Genomic DNA, 19,686 nt, shown 5'->3' with positions numbered 1-19,686 from the left:
TCATGGAAGCATGGCTGTGCCACTCTTCCAGTACACTGGTCCTTATTTCACTAACCTCAGAAGGATGACAGACTGAGTCAACCTAACCTGGTGTTAATTCAGTGGTCAACAGGGGGTTTTAACTCAAGACCCTAAGATCACAAGCCGGCCGCCCTCACCACGAAGCCAACACCAGGCTCTCCATTGCAGTGTGTTCTGTGCACGAGTCATGTGGGAGATTGTAATGTACTCGATCGACAAAGACGAAGGCTCTGAAATGGGAAGAACAGGTTTAATTGTTACACGGGCACAATACAGCACAGCACAGCACAGCACAGCATCGGAGCATGGGCGGGTCACATAACTCCTAACCACACCCCAGTGCACCCATAACCACGCCCCCATGCATTAGCATAAACTACTGAAACATCTCCCCCCCCCCCCCTTTTTTATCTTTAACAAATCAAGATGCTCAGGAGGCTTACAGACACGAGCTGATCTTCTAAGGGCGAGTGGAGGGCTGTCCTTGCAACTGCAATGGGCTTCTCAATAAGGGTGACAGGGTTGGGAAGGAGTTCAGGTACATTGATGGGTGAGAAGCTTTCATGAGGAAACACCTCAGGTTCAAACTCAGGTGGTGTTGATACAGGAGTGGGTGACAAAGTCACTTGAGCTGGTTCAATGTTGGGCTCCCCATGACGTAACCTGAGCTGGTTAAAATGTTTATGCGTACATCTACCATCACACAACTTCACAAGAAACATCATTTCACCAATGTTATCGATAATGATATCAGATAACCACTTGGTTCCACATCCGGAGTTCAACACGTGTACAGGATCATTGATCTGGAAGTTGCCATATACAGACGTTTGGTCGTGATTACGTTTCTGTTGACATTTGTTATTCTTGACCTGGACCCTTACGTTCTTCGTGCACTAATGATAACTGTGTAGTTAATTCACGACCCATCAGGAGCTTGGCAGGTGAACGACCGCTGGTTTTATGTGGTCTGGTGCGGTCGTTGAGCAACACACGAGCAAGACGAGATTGAATGAGCCTTCCTTGACACGGCTTAGACCATTCTTGATGATCTGAACAGCACGTTCGGCTTGACCATTACTGGCAGGTTTGTAGGGGGCAGATGTGTAGTGCTTAATGCCATTCATTTTACAAAAGTTCTGAAACTCTGAACTCCTAAATGACAATCCATTATCTGATACAGTAGAGTTCGGAATACCATGTTGCGCGAACATAGTTCATGGAGCTTCAATTGTTACAGCAGCGGATGAGGATGGCACCACGAGAGCTTCAATCTATTTGGAGTGGGCATCATCTATGATAAGGAAAAGGTTCCCTTGAAATGGTCCAGCATGGTCGATGCATAGTCTGGACCACGGCTTTGATGGCCACGACCACATGGCCAATGGAGACTGTGGTGGTGTCTTGGCATGGGCTTGACAATCGTAACAATGGCGTGCACTGGACTCAATGTCACTGTCCAAACCAGGCCACCAAACATGGGATCGGGCAATAGCCTTCATGGTGACGATGCCTGGATGAGCATTGTGGAGTTCACTGATAATGTTCCCATGGAGTTGAGGCAGAATTATCACTCAGCTCCCCCAAAGCAGGCAGTCTGCATCAATAGAGAGCTCAAAAGAGAGTAACGTTTCACCCCTTCCACTTGTGATGCTCAATTACCTGACATAACACAGCGTTTGATTTGTGACAAATCTGGATTGCTATTGGTAGCACAAGCAATCTGCTTAGCGGTTACGGGCGCCTCATCGTGCATGACGTAAGCCATGAGATGAATGTTATCGCCAGATTGTGGAGGTTCTGGGATGGTTACGGGAAGCGGCAAGCGACTGAGCGCGTCAGCACAGTACATTTCCTTACCCGGGTGGTAAACCAATGAATAGTCATAACCGGAAAGGGCCAACGCCCAACGTTGTACGCGACCTGATGATGTGAGCAGAATGGCTCTGGTTTCTCCCAGGAGACCTAACAAGGGTTTGTAATCAGTCTCAATGGCAATATGTATCCAAAGACATATTGGTGCATCTTTAAGGTGCCCCAGACACATGTTAACGTCTCTTGTTCTACTTGAACATAGCGACATTGAGTGTCAGATAGGGTTCGTAATGCATATGCAACAGGCTGGAGATTACTGCTTCCATTTGTTTGCAACAACGCACACGCGATGCCAAATGAAGAGCTATCACAACTGAGAATAAGTTCCTTGGATGGGTCATAATGGACAAGTAACGGCGAGGAGGACAGCATGGTTTTAGTGGCCTTGGACGCTCTTATTTGGGCAGCCTCCCATTTCCAGACAACGCCTTTCCTGAGGAGAAGATGCAACGGCTCGACGGTTGTGCTTAGTTGAGGCAGGAAATTACGAAAGTCGGTCAACATCCCCAGGAATGCACGAAGTTCTGAAATGTTTTGTGGCGTTGGTGCATCCGCAATGGCTTCAACTTTGCTCAGAGAGCGCAAAGTGCCTTGACAGGAGATTTGATGACCCAGGTATTCAACCTCACGTGCCATAAAGGTACACTTCTCACGCCTTCGGCGTAACCCAGCTTGTGACAGCTGATTGAGGACTTCATTTCGGTTCTCAAGGTGTTCATATTGTGATTTGCCAATCGCTACCTCCGTGATTATGTTAATTCCTCCGACCCGATTGTCGTGGACGGGGAGTTGAGAACAAACCAGGCCGGATGGCCGAGCGGGTTTCCTTGGAGGCGAACACGTGATCCTCGGGGATCATAGCGCGTGCGCAGGACGGTTAACGGTAAGGACATACCAGACCGGAGGCGTTCATCAGAACGGTAGCAAAAGGGTTTCACACTCGAACCCACAACAAACACAAGCAACTTAAATAAATACAGGGGTTTTTGTAAATGAAAATCAAATGTTTACAATAGTAATAATTCAAGTAATAATAAAAACAGAATGTGGGGTAAACTAAATCTAATTTCCAATTTGAGGCACCTCCACCACGCAGACACAAAAACGGACAAGGGGAAAAAGAATAAATCAAAAGAAAAATCCTCCCTTTCTCCCGGCACTTAGCCTCGGGTACAGAAGTGACCTTTTAGGACTTGACGATCGAACCGCGTCGTCTCTCATGGCAGGAAATGCACAGAAGGCAATTCAGAGACGGTACTTGACGTCAGGGCTCACGAACCGCGGTGTAGCTTCTTTTCACAAGCGAGTATGCCGACCGTTCCTCTCTTGCACTCGGTCTGTTCACAACGATGGCCCACAAGAAGAGACGATTTCTGAGACCCCGTGATCAGGCAACGAGGCACGCTCTCCTTCCCTCCTTATAAATGTACACACTTCACGGCTCAGCCGAGCAGTTAATGGCTAGCGTGTTTGCTCAGTATGCGAGAAAATTCACAAAGCACGAACATGAGAATCATGCAGCCTTCTTCGTCCTGTCGAGGAGAAGCAACCGTAATACATTCTCTTCGAACCGCCATTTCCTCACTCACGTCACGCCAAACCTTCTAACGTCCACCGATCGATCATAAGCCACGGGGTGTAGCTTGTTGGCACGAAGCAAGAAGGTGGGGTTTCTGCCTGCTCGGTGGCTCCGTTTCTGTCGTTGGTCTTGTTATAAAAACGTAATTATTGTCATTGCTGACTTGTAAATGCAAAAATGTAGGAAAAGGTCACAGGGGGTAATCACATACTGGGACAAATTAGTCTTAGATCCTACCTAATTAACATAGCACTACCCCCCATGTGGTGACGCAAAACATTTAAGCTCACAGTTTCCCAACTTGATTTACATTGAGATATTTCCTACACATCCACCGACCAAGCAACTCCACACAATCCTATCTTTCCCATAAAATTCCTCAATCTACCGCCACAACCGAAAGATGATTCACTCGATGACTCGGGTGTCATAAATGGCCAGTGCCCATGAGAATAAGCTGCTCACCAAAAGGGTTTTGATGATCGTCCAGCAGTTGAAAGGAGTGAAAATCCACTGAAAGTAGAACCACCACATGACATGTGGTACGAAGCTGCGGGTGCAGGGAACAAAGTGCTACTGGAGGATATGGCCGCTAATGCGACATGTGGTACACAGCTGCGGGTGCAGAGAGCAAAGTGCTGCTGAAGGATAGAGCCGCAAACGCAATTTAACTCCAGTGAATAACAATGGACGTTAGTGTAACTCCAGTAAACTTTAGCTTAACTGCAGTGAGTTTATTTTAACTCTAGTAAACTTTAGTTTAACTGCAGCGAGTTTTAGTTTAACTCCAGTAAACTTTCGTTTAACTCCAGTGAAACTCAAGTCCGTGAGTCATTTCCATGATGGTGTAAATAATGAGCTGTCAAGCAGGGAAGCGGTCACACTTGGTTAAAGCCGTCCTCTCTGCTCGTCCCTCGAGGGAGTGTGGGGAGGGTCCCAGAGCCCGATAGTGGTGAGGGGCAAAATGGTTAGAAACTTGATTTAAAAAAAAAGAACATGCCCACACCACTGCCATTGGTTGGATAGGGAAGTGGAACAAAGTTCATGATGTAAAAGTACTAACAAGTTGGCACCGATGAAAAGTAAACTGCAGGCTTTCATACTAGTCTACATAATATAGCGGGAGTGTCTGTCTGTCCGTCCCCGAACTATTTCCTCAATTTTGGGGCTAGCCACACCAAACTTTCTGTGGAACCATTTGGGGTCCCAATGAGTGTCCGAAGGTGGGTAGGAGGTTTCATAAATTTCCCAATACAATTATGATTTTGATTTTACACCCATACGAAGTTGCTTTCTCTCCACATTTTAACTCATTCACGGGTTTGGCCTCGGCAATTTCGCCATTTACCGCATGTGCAAACATTAGCTGGTTCGGTAATATCAATGCAATTGAGATTTTCCATTTCCTCCCGGATGACACCAATTTTTCTCTGCGTGTAAACACATTGGTGGTTTCGGCAATTTCTCAATACAATTGAGATTCTCAGTTTCCACACGTCAATTGCTGCAATTTTTCGCTCACATTCGCAGATTCGGCGTTTTCTTTTTTGCCATTGACTGCAAATGGAAGAACATTGTACTCACCTCCTGGTGGGGTCAGCTGCAGTAAGGTTTTTGCCAAGGTCCTTCATGAACCGACTGTCCATGCCTGAAGTTTAACTGAAGGGGGCACACGAATGTGGAATTTATTGGTTTACTAGACGACCCGTGAACCCGTTGGGTTCCCGTTATGACAGAGGTTGATGAAAAAAAATCATTAAAAAAAAAAGATAGCTCCAACAAACTATACCGCTGAGGTTGTTTGCATTGATCATATTCTCCGAAGAGTACTTGACTGAATTGGGAACTGATTTTTAAAGAAATTTTATCATTGCCCGATTTGAACGAAACTTGTTACTGCACACCGCAGGCGAATAGTGAGTAAGGTGGCCCTAAAATTTTTACGCTATCGTGTACTGTTTTGGCTGTATTTCGGGAACATACATACATATATACTTTCATTTATACAAGATGAGAGTTTTAGTAATATATAGATAGACGGTTTGGCATTCGCAGTTTCCACATTGTTTGTTTGCTCTTGGGCTCCCACCAATTTTGTGGCAGGATTTTCACTCCAGCCACCAAAAAAATAAAAAAATCCACCACATTTGATGGCAGGATTTGCACCCCGTCCAACAATAAACACTTCACCCTGCAAAACACACTGTAAAGTGAGTGTTGGGGGTAGTGCTGAGGTGTTGTCCACCAGATGACAGGTATCCTCAGGTTAACCTGAGGCGGTCCCTTGGGGTGGGTGCCAAGAATGTCCTATCCCTAAGAGATGGAGATGGGCCAGGTATCTGCCTGGGGGATGGCTATACAGAGGCCCTTGGAGTTCCGGCGGAAAGTGAACTCCACATGCATGCATCCCACCTGTGCGTAGCACAAATCTTCATCTGACGCAAATTTTCATCTGAGACACAAATTCTCTATGTAAATGTGTAGTGTGTAGCGACGCCTCCAGGTGAGGGAGGGTATAACAAGTCTCCACCATTCACAGTACAGTATTCCTGTCCCCACGTTTTCCAGTGCAGTGAGGTGTTTTGAATTATAAGCAATAGGTATGCTTTTGCTTCATGCACGTAACCCGGGGTTTGTTTTTTTGCCAATATACAGAGCATGTCAGTTGCCTATACACCGCCAAAATAAAAGTATGTGTCAGAAGAACGTGTTGCACGCTTGATAGATGCCCGTAGGCCGGGTACTCTGCTGGAATATACAATAGGCTAATGCCGTCTGTCTGTCTGTCTGTTCCACCCTGAAACACGGAAACATTTTTTATCGTGGAAGAACCAGTGCAAAAATAAAAAGGCCTCATTTCTTTTCTATCATGGTATTTTTTTACCACGGGCTTCTGCTAGTAGCAAATAACTTAAAAAAAAGAAGAAATACTGGTCCAAAGAAAAAAATGGATATTCGTCTGAACTATGGAATATGCCAGATGAAAAGGGGTAAGACGAAAAAGTGCAAACACGTGGGAGCAGCTTCTTATTGTTGTTTTTTTGATACAAAGCCAAGGCTCATGGAAGAGCTCGAACACTGAAGGGACACAGCAGGACAAAAGGAACAGTACAGAGAGTGTGGAAACACGAGCACCTGAGTTGAAGGACAAGATGAGGGCAGACGTGGACAAAACAATGGGTGTGTGGAAGAACGAAGGGTAGAGCAGGATACATGGGGTGGACAAGGTTGATGCAGAAGGAAACTCTCACGAAGGAATAACTTGAAATTTGCAAGGAGGAGGATTTGGGGTTGGGATGAAGTGGTTAACGAGAGCAGAAAAGATTATGGTCTTGGATTGGGGATAATCTGAGATTGTTGTGAACAGCCCTCTTGCAGACCTGGAGGAAAGAATATGAGATTGAAGAACACGAATGAGTGGAGGTGAGCAGTGACCCTGGAATTGTGGAGGTTGTTGGATTGTGTGCACCCTGCTGGAACCTGGGGGGGGGGGAGAGGGGGGACGAAGAACGGAAAGAGCAGAGGGTAAACCAGAGAGTTGGTGTCAAAGCCACCCAATGCTCACCTGTTTATACATTTATCGTTTTTAAAAGACTCGTCTAATAATTAATATTTTTTTTATAAAGCGTTGCAGTGAAGTGTGATCCAAATAATTTTAAAGCAATATATGTATTTGTATATTGTAATCAGTAACAAGAGCGCAGGTGAGCACAATATACGCCCGAACAAGAAGGTATATACAGAATTGATCTACTACATGGAAAACAGCATCGTGGTTGCCATGGCAACCACTTTAGATGACGAACGTATGTCGCGACACACCGTCTCCACAGTCTGTACCTATGTACCAAATATGAAATGTGAAAGTTGAAAACTTTGGGAGTTAGAGTGTGGACAGGAACGGATGGAAAACAGCATCGTGGTTGCCATGGCAACCACTTTAGATGACGAACGTATGTCGCGACACACCGTCTCCACAGTCTGTACCTATGTACCAACTATGAAACGTGAAAGTTGAAAACTTTGGGAGTTAGAGTGCGGACAGGAACGGACGGACGGACGGACGACCGGAATCACATAATATGCCCCGATATATATATATATATATATATATATATATATATATATATATATATATATATATATATATATATGTATGTATATATATATATATGTATATATATATATATATATATATATATATATATATATATATATATATATATATATATATGTATATATGTATATATATATATATATATATATATATATATATATATATATATATATCGGGTGTATAAAAAAGTGTGGTAGATAAAAACAGTAGAAAGGAAATAACTTGCACCAAAAACTTTAACATTTTCACGCTGACGCTCACGCCGGGGGTATCGCTATAGCTCTCTGTTCTCCGAACAGGCGAGATAAAAACCAGAAGAGAGGTGGTAGAAGACAGAGACGAACCTGTCTGCAATGGGAAAGTGATATGAATAGGCCCAGAGACTCAGCTTCATCGCAGAAGATTGCCATAATCTTGAAGGTCTTGGTTTCCATGGCATCAAACTGAGTAAGCTGTAAGACGGGGGGAGCAAGCCCAAAGGGGAGAGCAGTACTCCAGAGCAGGCTGTGAATGAAGGCCTTTTATATGGATAAGAGTTCAGGTGTGCCAAGGAAGGACTTTGTCTGATGGAGGATGCTCAGTCAGCAACTGGCTTTGGAGATCAACTTTGAAATGTGGTTTGCCCAAGAAAGATCATGACTGATATTGAGAACCAGGAGTTTGAATGACTGAACTTCCTCAAGAGGATTGTTGAAAAAGAGTAGATGAGAAGGTTTGTCAGATGGTCGTTTCAGAGAGAGATCGTGAGAGTGTAAGATTTGTAGGATTGAAAGACATTTTAAATATTCCAAGTGTTTTACCAACTTGTGATTTTGTGACTGCAGCCTACATGTCTGAAGGATGAGGGATGTCACGCCAGAGGGTAGAATCTCAGCAAATAGGTAAAAGGGATTTTTTCAAAGATGCAGAGAGTTCATTGATGAAGATCATGAATAGGACTGGGCCGAGAACACTACCTTGGGGCACTCCAGCTTTGAAAGGGAGAGGAGATGAAAGGATTCCATTGAGAGCTACACATTGGTTACGAGAGTCGAGGAAGTCAGTACATAAGCCATATGTGGAGTTGGCCTTGGATGCCATAGGCAGAGAGTTTGGAGAGGAAGGCAGGATGCCAGACTGTATCAAAGCACGATATATTTCCAGCGAGACGGCCCTGAACTCATGTCTGATATGGAGGGTTTCCATCCATTGTTGGGAGAGTAGGAGTGGTTATGGACTTTCAATAAGTTGTGGATGGATTCTGACAAAACTTGGTGAATGAGTTGGTTAGGTGAAAAGAACAAGCCAATTTGATGCATATCCGGCCTATCAGTGGGATAACAAACGTAAACTGCTCAGCCTGGTGGAGGTATGCGCTCTACCGAGTGCCATTTTAGTTGATGTAATGCAGTGATGTTGGCTGATTTCCAAGCAGATGGAAGATGCCCGAGGGAAAATGATAGGGTGAGAAGAACAGAAAGAGGATGTGCAAGAGTGGCAGAGCAGGTTTTTTGGACACGTCAAATTCAAGCGCTGTTATATACGATCAACCTCGGTTGACTGGCAATAAAAATCTTGAATCTTGAATCCAGTAGCAGTCAGAGTCGAGGGTTGAAAGAACCTTCTCCAACTTCCCAGGTGCAAAAGATACAGAATCACGGAGGAGAGAGAGATAGAGATAGAGATAGAGATAGAGATAGAGATAGAGATAGAGATAGAGATAGAGATAGAGATAGAGATAGAGATAGAGATAGAGATAGAGATAGAGATAGAGAGAGAGAGATTTGCAAAACCGTTTATTGATTGCAACATGCAAAAAGGCATCTTCGTCCATTGAAACATTACAAGGTTATCACCAATTCCAAATTATCCACAAGACACAAAGCATTACGACAGCACCATTTCTTCTCAAAAAGCTTTACATTCCCCATACTTACATAATAATTAAATTCTAACTTAAGTCGTGCTTCAACGAACCCTTTAAAAATGGGCATGACATTGGACCTATGACCATTATCAATCTTAATTTTCCTAGATAGATAGATATATATATATATATATATATATATATATATATATATATATATATATATATATATATATATATATATATATATATATATATACTATATTTTGCAACAGCCACCAAGAAATTAAGCAAGACCCCAGAATCCTTGCATGGGGGGCTAAAAGGTACCCCAAAAACAAACCTATGTAGAGTGAAAGGAAAGGACAGTTTATGAGAAAGGTTTGAAAGTAAAGAAAGAAGAGGTTTTACTCTCTTGCATTGTACGTATGCATGAAAAAGGTCCTCCTTGTGTTCACAGAAAGGACAAGTGACTTGCACTAAGCTATTGAAAAGGTGCATCAGGGTGTTGGATGGGAGGGCCCAATGGGTGAGTCTCCATTGTTTATCCGCTAATAGACCATAAATCGGTAATGTGTACATCACTGGCCACAATGGAGCTGATGGACACCCAGGTCCAAGCTCTTCTGACAACCTTGCTATACGTGCTGTGGGGGAAAAATTTATATTAATGTATTTTAAATTGTAACAAATGGAGTTTCAGAAATGTAACTTTTATGCTGCAAATTGAATTGGCTGTCATTTCTGGCCAAAAGACTTTTGCCCTAAATGATAAGAAATGTGTTGTTCTGGAGCAGAGTGACCGAGCTGATAAATGAACCTTTGCTTAGAAAATGTACGAAGTGGCTTTTTGTCTAAAGGACACGTCTACAGTCTGGGTGAATATCCCCCAACCTCTCTCTCATGGAAGTATAAAATGTTTTGAAAGGCACATTGTTCTGAGTGCGAGCACGTGAGGAAGTATAGTTTCTCAGTGGCTTGTACTCCTTGGAACTGACCAAGTACCAAGTTAGAATAAAACTCTCTGATGTAATGTAGAAGTGAATTGAATCGGGTTGGTCTAACTGTTAACTAAAGTAAGAATAAATGAAATAGAACCAAATAATATTGCAATCAAATGGGGATTCTTAAGTTCATTGTACAAGGGTGAGAAGTGTATGGTGTATAATTAGGAAATAAATTGTTTCACAAGGAAGGACTTGTGTGGACATCAGTTTTATCAGTGTCGATAGGGTTTTTGTAGGATTTTATAATCAAATCAGACAAACGTTAAACTCTGTCTGAAGTCAAATAGGATTCCACAATCGGCCAGTAAGAATCCTTCAGGAGGACAACGATCACAACAAGGTGGGTTTAAAAAATCCACATCAGTTGGCGCCGAGACTCGGATTCGAACCGACGTTGGTGCGGTGCTCGTGACCGGAGGTGCTTAATCTGCCGGAGGCAGTGCCTGGAGGAACGACAAGTGCTTGAGCGAAGGTAAGGGAGAGCGCTCTCAGCAGGTAACGCATTTCGAACAAAGAAAAGTTTATTGTCAGATAATTTTATTGAGAGAAAGAAGAGGATCCGGCAGAGGGAGTCCGTTTTAAAGTAAGCGATAAGTATTGTAGTTGTTTTAGAAAAGTGCTGGAGAAGAAGAGGAGTCAGATGACAATAAGAGGCTCGTTGAGGAGCCAGATGCGTAATTAAATGGGCATGATGAAGCGACATGTCACATGTTTGCATTGATACGGACCGGCTGTGAGAGAGATGGCCGAGGACACGGCTGACACGCCGAGATAGGGTTAAAATAGATAAACATTGTAAGTTACCTGTTTGTAAGAGTTATAAGAGTTACTTTTTGTTCATTGAACTCACTGGAAGTTTGTTGGCAGTAAGGTTGTTATATTATATTGTGTGGAGGTTTTACGGATTTGTAAATGCAATGATTTGCACGAAACGTTTTGTAGAGTGCAGGAGATGATTAACCAGCTGGGAGCATGGTTGGTGATTTGCATTGAGATGCATGTGTTACTGAGAGTAAAAAATGAAACTTGTGCGAGTCCAATATTCACTGCAATGAAACGTGTTCTGTTGGGATTTTGACGATATTTTAACTCGTGCTGAGTTGAGCTGTGGGTCTGTTTGAAATGACATGTTATACATTCTTGGCGTTGTATTTCCACGCGAAGGTCACAAACTACACTGTGTGAGACCCCCCTCCACTCGATCTGTGGGGGGTGGCCTATCTTTACACTGAGTCTTCGTTCGAGCCTTTGCTTTAGGTGTGAAATTCTATTCATATCCAGATTCAAGAGGATGAGATAGAAATGTGATTGGTATTTGTCACGTGATCACACGCGAGTCTATGATATGCAATGCTGTTTAGTGTATGTGTTGAAGCCATGACAGAGTAATGCAAACTGTGGGTTTTGCCTGTCAGAGTTTTTTCCTTTTCTTCCCACTGGATGTGGAGAGAACTTCTTGTTCCTTGTTCCTTGGTGTTTGTGGTCCACCCTCTCTACTGAATGTTTAAAGTGAAGTCCATTTAGAAAAAAGTGTTGAAGTTTTATTTTACAACCATCGGGATTTTGAATAAATTGTGAAATAACAATTGTGAATGTGGATATACTGTATGTGATTTAAATGTAGAAACGTGATTTGGAATGATTTTAATGATTTGATGATGTTTAGCACGTGGGGCAATTCACAGATAATTGATGATTCCCTCGGATGGACGTTGAAATATTGTTTTATTCGTCTGCGAATGTTGAGGTTACCTGAACTTGTGCTGGGAAGGCAATGGCAAACAACCCAGTGTAACCCTTTGATCGATTCAGTCAAGGTAAATTCATGATTTAATTGGATAGATGCTGAAGATTTAATTTTTCATTTATGGATTTTAAAAGGAAATATTTTATTGTTTTGACCAAAAAGTTGTTTTAGAGAGTTTGGATGTTTATTAGTCTGAAGTTTAAGATGCTTTTCTAAGACTGGGATAAAGATTGTGGAGGGTGAAGCTGCATGTGTAGACAGTGTTTGAGCTACAATTTAAATGATATTTGACAAGTGATTTGACAATTTTTGTACAACTGTTTAAAATGATTTATTTGTTTTGATAAAGGAAAATGGATTCGTAATTGAGAAGGTCAGAGGAAGTGATAGATGGTTTGTGTAGGTGAGTTGGAAAAATGGCAGCATGTTTGCTGTTTTGGTGAGAGAGAAGTGGACAGATGGAGAAATGTCAGAGATTTAAAATGTCGATGGAAATAGCAAATGAGATGGATGTTTTGAGTATACGTACAACTGGGATTTCTGTATATTTTAGCATGTTGTTTTGGGAAATAACAAGGAAAGGGATTAAAATATTGATATGACATATAATGCAAGTTAAATGTTTCTTTAAGAACCTTTGTTAGTCTTGTAGAACTACATGTGCCCATGACGTTTATTGATTGGTGTTTAATTGATGCTTTGTTTGTTTCGGAGTGTTGAAAGCAGTCTTTGAAGCAATGTACGATTTCATCTAAATGAAGTTTCCACACAAAGATTGGATGATGGGAGAACCCAGATTTGGGTGATTGAGCATTCAACACATGATTATGCCTCCCCTTCCTGAGGAGATAAGATGGAGCAATGTGGGAAAAGAAAGAAAAAACCCACTGGGGAGAAGGTTGAGCAAAGTCTTAATGTCGGCGTTGTGTGGTGCCTGCGTGGAGGAATGTTCTCAGCCACACTCTCGATTGCCGCTCTGCAAATACATCATGAACTTGCTGTGGTCACTTCAATGTACGACAGGCATGGAATTGCACACTGCGCTCCTTCAACCCAGTGTCCGGCCCAAACTTGTACTTGCCCACGTCTTTCTTCTCCTCAGCTCAAGGAGTGCTTTGATTGTGTTTCCCGTTGGGTGCCGCTCTATCCACACCCTGACCTGTTTATCTTCTGACTTCGGGTAGCATGTTTTCAATGTGTGACACATGCTGATGAACAGGCCATAAATTAAATGGAAACTCACTCATTTTCTGATATGAGCACTCGCTGCCATTGTTGATTGAACTTGAATAATGGAAATATTTTCTCCTTCAGCAATGGGACATGGTAATCATGTGTAAGAAAAATTATTCAAATTTTCCTTTAAAAAAAAAAAAACGGGGGAGTGTGGGGGAAAAATTTATGTTAATGTATTTTAAATTGTAACAAATGGAGTTTTAGAAATGTAACTTTTATGCTGCAAGTTGAATTGGCTGTCATTTCTGGCCAAAAGACTTTTGCCCTAAATGATAAGAAATGTGTTGTTCTGGAGCAGAGTGACCGAGCTGATAAATGAACCTTTGCTTAGAAAATGTACGAAGTGGCTTTTTGTCTAAAGGACACGTCTACAGTCTGGGTGAATATCCCCCAACCTCTCTCTCATGAAAGTATAAAACGCTTTGAAAGGCACATTGTTCTGAGTGCGAGCACGTGAGGAAGTATAGTTTCTCAGTGGCCTGTACTCCTTGGAACTGACCAAGTACCAAGTTAGAATAAAACTCTCTGATGTAATGTAGAAGTGAATTGAATCGGGTTGGTCTAACTGTTAACTAAAGTAAGAATAAATGAAATAGAACCAAATAATATTGCAATCAAATGGGGATTCTTAAGTTCATTGTACAAGGGTGAGAAGTGTATGGTGTATAATTAGGAAATAAATTGTTTCACAAGGAAGGACTTGTGTGGACATCAGTTTTATCAGTGTCGATAAGGTTTTTGTAGGATTTTATAATCAAATCGGACAAACGTTAAACTCTGTCTGAAGTCAAATAGGATTCCACAATCGGCCAGTTAGAATCCTTCAGGAGGACAACGATCACAACAAGGTGGGTCTAAAAAAATCCACAAAAAAAAGGTGCATCAGGGTGTTGGATGGGAGGGCCCAATGGGTGAGTCTCCATTGTTTATCCGCTAATAGACCATAAATCGGTAATGTGTACATCACTGGCCACAATGGAGCTGATGGACACCCAGATCCAAGCTTTTCTGACCACCTTGCTATACGTGCTGATCCAAAAGGGGATAATACTGTTTGTCTTTGTCTGCAGAGATCATGAAGCCCAGTTTTAGTTTGCAATGAAAGGGGGGGGGGGGAGGAGGAGTGATCACTGCTTAAGCGAACAAGGGGGAGCACCTTCATTTTGGGAAACCCCAGTCTAAAATCCTCCTCAATACCAACACCTTCCCAACCAATATTCAGCAGTCGGAATTTCCTAATCACACTTCGGCTAACTTGGTCTACGGGTCAAAGCGATCTTGACTCCAGGCTTGCTGCAATTTCCCCAACAGGTCTCCATTTCAGTCCTGCTGAATCTCTGAGATCGCACACTTTATTGACTCGTCCTTGTATGAAATTTTTGATCAAGGCATTACTCTGAGGAATACCTGGGAGAAATGGATTGTAGAAAAGAGGTTCCTGGAGGAACATTCTGCAGTTATAAGCGTCAATTAAACGGTGGACACTAAAACCCTTCCAAGTCTCCAGCAAGCTTTGGTAAAAAGTTGGAAGTGAGCCAAGGTGAATCCGTTCCAGGTCAATCAAGAAAAGTTGTCAGTCATACAGCAATCCTCCAGCCTGTTGCAGCAAAAAGAAAGCAAAGGGACGCCATGGCTGTCATTCAGTGAACAACAGTTTTTGCACTGTTTGTAGACAAAAAGCGGTGACTCGGCCAGAGATGTCCGTCACGCTCTGGCCACCCTCTTTCCGGGAAGAGTACAATATGGCCAGTTGTAGCCAGTGGTAGCGACTCCAGAAGAAATTCACCAGTGCTCGCTGGATGGCAAGGACTTTCCCTTTGGCTGGCTGTAAGGCAATCATTTTGTGCCATAACTTAGCTGCTATTAGGTTATTGATAACCAGACTATGTCCCCTATAGGACAGGGACCTAAGTAGTCCTTTCCATATTTTTAACCGACTTTCAATCTGCTCAACCACACCCTCCCAATTTTTCGATTCTCTCTCAGGATTGCCAAGATAGACTCCGAGATATTTGACCCCATCATTTTTCCATACCATACCCTGTGGGAGTAGAGGTGGTGGTATTGAAGAGAGATCCTTATGACCACACCATAGGGCTGTGCTTTTGTTCCAATTCACCTCAATAGAAGATGCTGCAGAGAATTTTCCCAAACATTGTCTTAAACATAAGACACTGTTTTGGTCTCTAATTGATACACAAACATCATCAGCAGAAGCAGTCAACACAAATCTTGGACCTTCTACGCCTCCATTATTCTGGGGCATTTGTTGCCTAATGGAAACCAAGAGTGGTTCCAGCACTATCACATACAATAAGCCAGAAAGAGGACACCCTTGACGAATGCCTCGCCGAAAGGGAAAGGGGGAACATAACTTGTTGTTAACTTTTATCATGCAGTAAATGCCAGAGTACAATAATTTCACATACGATATGAACCAATTCCCCAAACCCATCCCTTCAAGGACAGAAAAAAGATATTGATGATCAATGCGGTCAAACGCTTTAGGTTGATCAATAAATACTGGCCCGTAATCATCAAACAAACAGTTATGGCAAGAAAGACTATCTCTTACTAAAAAAATGTTGTCATGTATAGACCTTCCAGGCACACAATAGGTCTGGTCCTCGTGTACAATAGAACCGACCACATCTTTCATGCGATTTGCAAGAACTTTCGAGAGAATCTTATAATCAGCACATAATAACGATACATGTCACCAGTTTTCAACGAACTGAAGGTCACCAGCTTTGGGTATTAAGCACACAATTGCTCTCTGACATGACAGTGGCAATTCTCCAGCGCGAATACTTTCGTCGAGAACATCACGCAACTCAGGTCCAATAACCTCCAAAAGGTCTTGTAAAATTCTCCAGGTAAGCCATCAATCCCAGTAGCCTTCCCGTCTTTTGAACTTCGCAGAGCCGTTTCGAGTTCCTCGGCCGTGATTAAGGAGTCGAGCACTCGTTGTTGGTCCTCTTCAATTTTCGGAAGTCCAGCAATCAGTTCCTGTATCATTCCATTTTCTACATTCCTGGGGGAGTAAAGGTCTGAGTAAAAATCTTTTAAGACACCCCGGATTCCTCGTTGGGATGTCTTCAAGACTCCATTTGGAGTGAATAAACTATGAATTTGTTGAAACTTCTTGGTAGAGTTCTCTAATTTGAAAAAAAATCTTTATTTGGCATATCAAGTGTCAGATTGCTCATCCTCATTCGTACCAAGGTACCTATTGCCCTTTGTTTAACCATTTCTGTTAGCAAAGTTCTCTTTGCCCATAACAGTTGATCTCGTGTGTCCTTCCCAGCATCGTCATTATTCCCTTCTTATGACACAATTTCAGATTTTAACAACTCTATTGAGTAAGATTCCACTTTAGTTGTGTATAGACTATATTGCTGGCAAAAGGATTTTATTTGGGACTTTGCGAGGTCCCACCACATTCGGAGGTTTGCGTGCTCAAAGTTGGAAGTGCAAATTTTTTTCCACACAGCCTTAAAATAGTCTTTAAATTTTTTTTGTCACTTAAAAGTGACAAGCTCGACCCCCCTTCATGTTCAGGGTTGCAATCTTTAACTCCATCATTGTCGAAGTTTCGGTGAGAAGGGAGACCAGGCACTAAAAAGAAACTCCTTCCTGCAATTCTTTGTTTGCTTTTGTCAAAGCTTTCCTGAGGCATTGAAACTGTAGTTCAGAAAGTTCCACAGAGTCATCATTTCTCTGTATCATATGTTTTGCAGTCGCAATGAAAACTTTAATATCAGGAAAATAATCCTAAATTTGCACCTTGCGTTGCCTGAAGATTTCGCTTCGAAACCTAACAATTTCCTCCTTTACTATTACGTTTTGCTTGTTATCCTCCTGCAGTGACCCCGAAGTTTCGCTTAAGGAGGACCATTCATCGGGGCTGTGTTGTTTACTTGTAGTTGTGTTCCTTGACCCCCTTTTGTATCGGAAGTGGTGCTTTCTTCCTGTTGGCACTGCACGGAGGAATCTTTTTCCTCATCACTGTCAGTTTTTGTTTTTTTCCCCTTTTTTTGTCATATGTCTCAAGTTGACGGTTATCTTCGATAACCAAGCTTTCTGTTTCATGCGTACAAGCATTGTTGTCCATCGTTTCATCTCTTTCAACATTAGCAATGGGTGGAAGCTCGTCTCCCAGTGCTTCACCATTCCGTTCAGTATGTGAAGGCTTGTCGAGACCACCATCTTCTTGGACTACCAACACTTTGCTGCCTTTACAATTACTTTCATTGCTTATGTTGGGCCGTTTCAAAACTCTCCTTGAAGCAGTTTCCATATCTTTATCGTCGTCACTGAAAAAAACCTTCCAAGGGTTCCAGTCCTTATGCTGTTTCAACTTGGTTACTCTCGACACCATCTCTAATCCTACCTGAACATTTTAACGTATGTTGCTTATCTATCTGTGGCTGGTTTGCCAAATCTACCGACACGGCTGTAGTTAGAAGGGGAGGTTCTGCCATTGCAGTCACGTGACCCAATCCTCCTTCGGCATTCCTTACTTCCGTGGCCCAATTCCTTTTCAACAGGGGTAGTCACATGTTTTGGTTTACCTGCAGCCTCTACAGTCACGTGACTCAACCTGCCTGTGGTAGTTGCGGTTGCATGACCCAATCCATCTGCAGCAGCATATGTTTCTTTTTTACCGCCAGGGCAATAATATTTAGTGTGACCATATTCCCCGCAGTTATAACAGAGTAAAGTTTCTGTCATTGCAAAAATCCTGTAGTCATGCTCCGCCACTTTAAAGGTCATCGAGATATTCAACTGTGTGAGACCGTCTTTTAACACAACAGAGCAGAAACATCTAAAGGATTTCACATGCTTTAATCTGTTGTTCCTCGTCCGTAATGGGGCCATTATAATTCTAGACACTACAGTGCCATAATCACCGAGCATTTGTTGAATCGCTTCATTAGAAAGGAAAGGCGGAACATTGCTTAATATTATCTTTGTAGCAGGAGTATCCATTGATGAGACAGGGACAAAGGTTTCATCATCTCCCAGGAATAAACCGTTTTGGACAACGATGTCAACTAAACGCGTTTGTGAAACAAAAACTACAATCTTGTGGCTCATTTTTGAAGCAGCACGAATGTTTTCTACTCCTATCTGTTCTCCAATTTTGAGAAGAATGTCATCCATCATTACGCCTTCGGGCGGGACTAAACGTAATCCGTGATTACGAGATAAATCCCCATTAGCCATTTGCTCGGTCTTGGTGCAACACGTATCACTGTTTGAAATCAACTAAAAGGGGAGAAACAATCGATTACTTTAGTATTTTTAAGATTATAAGGCAGCTGCCAACTAGGAAAACGCAGGCCTCAAAAGTTCTGGAAAGGCCTTATGAAAAAAAAAAAACGCTTACCGTGCATGCTCTACCTCTCTCCCTCTCTCTCGTCTCAACAGGAAGAGAGAAAAAAAAAACTCCACAAACACGTACAGTGACACAGAGGGAAACGAAATGGGGATAGGAACAGCACCAACACAGCACAGTACTCACAGCTGTACACACGGAGCCGCCATGACGCCACACCCACGCAAGACTCGCTAATGACCAGCAGGGGGAGGGAGGGAGAGAGAGAGGGAGAGAGAGAGGGAGAGGGAGAGGGAGAGAGAGAGAGAGAGAGAGAGAGAGAGAGAGAGAGAGAGAGAGGGAGAGGGAGAGGGAGAGGGAGAGGGAGAGGGAGAGGGAGAGGGAGAGGGAGAGGGAGAGGGAGAGGGAGAGGGAGAGGGAGAGGGAGAGGGAGAGGGAGAGAGACAGAGACAGTGCGGAGACAGTGCGGAGAGAGAGGAGAGAGAGTAGGAGAGAGTAGGAGAGAGTAGGAGAGAGTAGGAGAGAGTAGGAGAGAGTGAGAGTGAGAGTGAGAGTAAGAGAGTGAGAGTGTGAGAGTGAGAGTGAGAGTGAGAGTGAGAGTGAGAGTGAGAGTGAGAGTGAGAGTGAGAGTGAGAGAGAGAGAGAGAGAGAGAGAGAACACAGACAGGAACAAGGGAACACGAGATTTGGAAGTAAACACAGAATCGACGTATTGTACCTTCTCACGACAGATGTCGGCTGTGATGACATTTGAAGAGAGGGAAGGGAAGCATCCACAAGAGAGAGATTTAAAAGAATCTTCCAATTCAATGGAGACAACGATCATCAAACAAAAAAAATATTCAGAGGAAGAAACAAAATTAAGAGAAGAACGAGTCAAAGAAGCAATAAAAAGTAAGTGGTCACCAATAAATTAA

At 42.8% G+C, this 19,686-nt stretch overlaps 2 long non-coding RNA genes across 2 annotated transcripts in view; one reads left to right on the top strand and one right to left on the bottom strand.

Moving 5' to 3' along the window:
* LOC147024952 (uncharacterized) overlaps positions 1 to 10,636 on the top strand; it is a 26,756-nt gene extending 16,120 nt beyond the window's left edge. The window contains exon 2 of the long non-coding RNA XR_015059279.1: positions 9,899 to 10,636. This is a non-coding gene — a long non-coding RNA (uncharacterized LOC147024952). The remainder of the gene's footprint in view (positions 1 to 9,898) is intronic.
* Positions 9,703 to 19,686, bottom strand: LOC147024951 (uncharacterized). Its single transcript, XR_015059278.1, has 3 exons — positions 19,488 to 19,686; positions 13,769 to 16,462; positions 9,703 to 10,258 (listed from the first exon to the last, which is right to left on the bottom strand). It is a non-coding gene; the product is annotated as an uncharacterized LOC147024951 (long non-coding RNA).

This window comes from Eptatretus burgeri, chromosome 6, assembly GCF_056783735.1.
Source record: "Eptatretus burgeri isolate ZD-2024b chromosome 6, Ebu_testis_v1, whole genome shotgun sequence".
Lineage (NCBI taxonomy): Eukaryota > Metazoa > Chordata > Myxini > Myxiniformes > Myxinidae > Eptatretus > Eptatretus burgeri.
This window is presented reverse-complemented; position numbering and strand designations above follow the sequence as displayed.